Below are 6,042 nucleotides of genomic sequence, written 5' to 3' on the forward strand. Positions count from 1 at the left end.
TTCATTGTTGACGATTTGGCATGATCTTGGATCGTTTGGTTCTTCGAAAGACATCCTGCACTTGTTGTCATAGCAACAAGTGCGCCAGCTTGAGCCTGCTCCAGAGCAGGCTTATTTCATGTAAACAAGATTAGATCACGGCTGTATAAGCGGAGGAGATAGGGAAGTCTGCCGTAGCCATGTCCATTTTTACGACTGCAACCTGTTGCGGAAGGTGCAAGAATAATTTGCAGAGTTTTTTCGAATTAATCGCGTATTGCGCAATAGACAGGATCCTTTAGAGCAGCGTGACAAAGTAGAGATTTTTCTTGGTGGCTGTTATAAACAGACACACACATCATTTAACAGTGGCTTTTAAAGAGGAAAACGTGGTGTTGGAGCCATAAATCTAAAGTTTTAAGTTATTTGTATGATGGTTTGCTTTTTATTTTTATCATATTCAGTAAGAAGATTTGTTCATGCCATTTTATTGTGAAGTTTAGTTTACTTTGAAAGGCTTGCTTCCTGTCGAGCCGTATATTGTATTAGAAAAAACTATGGTTGGATTATCTAGACACGGAGCAATACAGTTTTACCGTGTAAACTGTGGATGACTTGGAAAAGGAAGATTTTCATTTTTTATGGATAAAGATTGTTTTTTTTTTGTTAAAATTCCCAGTTTGCACGTGTCCTTTACTTCCCGTGTCTAAGGAAAGACACTATTTGGATCTCTTGATATAACAAGTATAATAATTAAAGGCTACCATTTTGTAGAATATTCTTGTATTTCACTTTTACTTGTCCCCATGTTCTAGTGGGTCCCGTGGAGGCTCTGACATAAAAGAACAAAGTAAATATGAGATTATTAAAATGCAAAAATTAATACTGTAGAAAGTGATAGAAACATCTACCATGGACAGTATTTACACATTAATTTGTCTGCTGCTTTTTGCCAGCCCTCTCTCCTGGCTTTAACAGATTTTTAGGTGTTTTAATGACTCAAATTCAGCATAACCTTCCATTAAAAGCTCTTGTTCTGCCTGTGAGAAAAACTGTGGGCGTTCTTTGGCCACGCTGAACAGCCAATAGCAGCGCTGCTGATCAATGTTTCTACTATCGATACATTTCCCCTTTTAAACAAACGCAGTTGTCTCAGATAACTCAATCCAGCCATACTAATCATAAACAACAGGTGTGTTGGAAGAACCCAATTAGCCGGATCATGATTAGCCGGATGAAATCATCTTGGATGTCTCATTTGATCTTGGATGTTTTAAGCAACGTACGAAGAACGGACCCCAGGGGTCTGCAACCTGTGGCTCTGGAGCAGCAAGTGGCTCTCTGGACCTTCCACAGTGGCTCTTAATAACTTACCATAATAAAAACAAAATTTTTATTATGGTATTTAAATGTAGTAATGATAATAAATACAGGTTTTCACAACAGAATGATGCTAAAAGTGCCAGTAATATTTAATTTTAAATCAATACTTTTTCGTTATGTTGGAAACTATCATCATCCACAAATATCAACATCCCATCCATCCTAATTTTTCAAACCTCAAAATAGACATAAAATGGCGTTTCTTTAACGATGACAACATATTTCCTACAGTGGATCTTTATCACAAATTATAACTTGTCTTTTTTTCAAAACCCACGCAACATTCGCGGCTCTGAACGAGTTTAATTCAAGTGGACTGTAGGCAAAACGGCTCTTTAGACTGTAAACGTTGCAGACCCCTGAGCTAGACAATATAAACTAGAAAAAGGAGAAACAAACAAAAAAAAAAACGTAAACACCTAAGAACACTAAGCATAAGCAAATGACTAAAGAAAACACAATCTAGGTAATATAACAACAAAAGATCACCAACAAAAATCTAATTCCAAAGTAAATATTAACTTTTTAATGACACAATCAATTTGTCCAGTAAAATAATGAAATAAAAATATGCTTGAACTGCTTTAAAGTGCTTGCTGACATATTTCTGGTATTTTGCTTGGAAACTACCCCTGAAAAAACCTTATGCGGTAAAAGAAAGCTTTACATTTATCATCAAAATGTCATGCCCTCCCTTGGAGACCCATACAGCTCATTGGCACACATTTCACATAGCTGAACTCTGACCTGCATCAAAATCTGCTGGCTGGGTAAGGAAATGCTTCGAGGACAAAGACAGAGGGGTTAATAAGAACCCCTCAGCTATTTGAACTGCGTTCGCTATACTACCTGCTCACACAGTGGGGTCCCTCCTGCGCCCCCTTTGACTGATGTGCTGAGAATTAGATTCTGTCACTTAAACCCTTACCAGGCAACACCCATTGACTTTTTCTTGGATATCGACAGAGGTCAGCCCATGTGGAATGGGGAGAAACAAGAACAAGGTCACTTTTGAGTTTCAACACTTTCAGCTTTATGCTTGACTGTTGATTCAGTGAACACTGACAAACCCGCAGTGCTAAAAAAAATTAAAAAAAGATGATGACATACATTGATGTGGAGTATAGCTGAACAAATGTGTGTGTGATTCAAAGTGCTGTACATGAACAGAAAAACATTACAGACATACATAGGAAGAGCAAAGGAATAAGCTAAATAAATCCATGACTAGAATTCTTTCATACATTAACAAACATACAGAAACACTTATTTGTTTCTATTATTAATAAGAAATAAGCTACCGGTAAGTATATTTTTGGGGATTTCTGATCTAAAGTAATTTTGTCCAATCTTTCCGAAGCTACAAATAGAATAACTTCTTTTGTTTCATTGTTTCAATGGAACGAGCTTCATTACTAAAAATTTAAAGCTTAGTTTTTTTCTAGTCATACATTCCACAAAGCTCCAACTTAAAGTCTCTGATTTGACCTTTCTAACCCACAGCTAAAATGGAAGAAGTGTTTCTATTCAGGATAAAGTTTCACTGGAACGAGCTTCATCACTAGAAATTTTAAGAAAGCTACAGCTTGAGGTCTCTAGTCTGACCTCTCTGACACTACAGCTAAAATAGAAAGCAGCATAAGGGATAAGCACAGTAGAGGCGGTGTGTGTCTGTGTGTTTTAGTGTAATCGTGTGTGTGTGTGTGTTTGTGTTGTTAAATTCAGTTCCCCCAGATTAAAATTAACTAATTCATCATCATTGATCACAGTCAAAACATTCTGAAATACGTTTTTGGCTCCAAAAAAATGTCATACTTTTTTTTACATAAAATTTTCATAATTCATATGCTGTTCGTCATATTCAACTATTTAATGTATTTATGTCGCACCTGTAAATTACCTTACCCCTGTTTATTCAAATTAAAAAAGAGCAATTCCTCTCAAGTATGCAAACTAACATGGACAGTTGCAGCTTGTTATTAGCAGAGTACAGTGGAGTGCACACTGTTCAAGCAGTGCTCAAATGAGCATCCTCACTCCTTTCATTCAGGTCGGCTGACGACACCCTCTGTGCTCAAAATCAAGTGACACAGCAACTTCTCTTTGATTATTTTGGTTTGTGCTACATATCTTAAAGGATCTCTCACAACTACAATGAGTATAAAAATGGCTAGAATATCATAAAAATAAACCGTGTGTTTGCACGTAAATTTTAAGGTGTGACATGTAATTAAATACTTTTAACAGAATATTATTGCTAAAACTTACCACAACCTTACTCTTTCTACAGACACTGGAAGACATTGGACTGGATTATTTTTTTATTTTGATTGGGATGTAAAAGCATAGATTTTAGCAAAACTAAAGTTGAAAATCACTAAACAAACCAACTAAGATAATTTTGTGCCAAACTGAAACTGAACTGAAAAAAATCAAGAAAAAAAGTTGCATCAATTATACAAGTCATTGTTTGTTTGTTTCAAAATATTAGTTCCTCTGAAGTTTTAGACTGTTGTTTCAATAAATGTTTGTTGTAAATAAAGAGGAAATGAAGATTTGTTATTCCTGTTCTCTTATCAGGGCTACAGTTAGCAATTATTATAATAATACATATGTCTGTTGCTTCTACTGATTTCTGCTTATTTCTACTGCTTATGGTTGTGACATCATAAACAAAGTGTAACATACTTTTAAAAAATTCTTTCAGTTATGTTTATGTATTTGTTTATATATTTGAATATTTGTTTTTTCTGTAGAAGCAAGAAAAAATCTGAAAAATGTATAAGAATTTAAGTATGTGGATCATGTTTGTCAATAGACTAAACACTGAGGAAAATGAAAACAAAATAATAGCCTATGGATGGAAAGTAAAATATGTCAAAAGATTGCTTTAAATGCTAATTTCCTGTCAATGCTAAATATACCAAGGTTTTATAATCCCTTTTGGAAAGTGACATAAGCAATTTTCAGGCCTTATTTTGTGTGTATCCAAACTTTTTAAATAGGACTCCTGGTCCTTGGTATATGTTATTTAAACTGATTTGAAGACTTCAAAGACCTGGCAGGAACACAACAGCTTAGTAATTTAGACCAACAAGGTGGAGCCAGGCAACTAGGTGCTTTGAAAACAAATCATAAAAGTTCAAAACTTCTAAAACAAGGAAGCAAATGGAGAGGAACGAACAGGGGTCATGTAATGGTGTTTGGAGGTGTCAGGCAGTGGTTCCCAATCCTGGTCCTTGAGTACTATTGCCCTACATGTTTTAGGGGCCTCCTTGCTACCATACACCTGACCTAAATGAATGGATGATTTAAGAGGCTTCCGCAGCACATAATGGCATGCCGAGGAGGACATGCAGTCATTTGAATCAGGTGAGTTTGTCATGATCCTGGTGTCTGAGGCTATGTTCACTCTGCAGGCCAATGTGACCTAAATCTGATCCATATGCAACATATATCCATATTTTTAATGGGAGTGTGAACAGCCTGATTTCAATCTTTTCACCCCACAAAAAATCTGATTAGTGCCACTTCCATATGTGACACTAGTTCAGGTATGTATCGGATATTTTTCAAAACGTCCACACACAGTCTGAATGGTCATGTTAAATACTATCTGTCTTTTACATCACTGTTCTGACTCTCCACACACAGTAGTAGCAGTTACCACTCTGCAAAAGACTATTCTAAAGTTTGTCTTTCTTCCATTGACGCTCAGTCTTTCTGCAATGTTGTCTGAGTGCACGTGTGGCCTTATTTATCCAGTGTTCAGGTTTGGATTTATTAGATTTAAAATCAACTAGAGCAATTGAATCCAGGGTATCACTGCAAGTTGTATAAAAGAAGGTGAGAAACACCTCAGGACAAAACAGGCTTTCCTTTCTAACCAATGAATATGGCAGTGAAAACTGCCCAGCTGGTGCAGAGGTGAGGATGTAATGGAAACAACCTCCTGCTAGAGGCCTACTGGCTGGAGGGAGAACTGTAAAATAAATAATAATGAGCAAGTGAGCTGAGATAGCAGATTTTGATATTTTACAGAAGGATGGTGGAAAGTCCATGGGAAATAACAAAGTCCAGAGTGTGACCAAGGTGATGTGTTGGTCCAGTGACAGATTGAGTCAGGCTGAAAGATGCCAGAAGCCTTGATAATTCAGAGGCCGGTGAGTCAGTAAACCAACAACATGAATGTTAGAATCACCAAAAATAAATAAATCACCAGAAATTAACAGATGATGAGATTTTGGAATACAATTTGCAAGAAATTTACTATATTATTTGGATGAAATCCTTCACATATTTAGGTGGGCTGGAGATGACAGCACATACCACACAATTTATCCCTTTTTCCATTAGGTCTGTTGATAAAAAAGATTAGGTGAAACCAGATAAAGAGAGCATATAAAACTAAAAACTGTGAATGTTGTTGCTATCATCGACTGACACCAGTAGGTTGCTTAATCCAAGGTAAACAACAAAAGCACAGAACAGAAAAGTGTATTTCTGGAGGGCACTGATGGCTACACAGTTTGCCTTATCCTCAGTCCCTTCACATAAGGAATTCCCCACTTGACAATAGTGTAATATATTTAGAGTTTTTCTCATTTGCTTTGTGGCAATGAATGATTATTAATGTAAGATGAATACATATGGTTTACAAAATTGTATTTGTTTAATTTT

This window comes from Fundulus heteroclitus, unplaced genomic scaffold (genome assembly GCF_011125445.2).
Source record: "Fundulus heteroclitus isolate FHET01 unplaced genomic scaffold, MU-UCD_Fhet_4.1 scaffold_203, whole genome shotgun sequence".
Lineage (NCBI taxonomy): Eukaryota > Metazoa > Chordata > Actinopteri > Cyprinodontiformes > Fundulidae > Fundulus > Fundulus heteroclitus.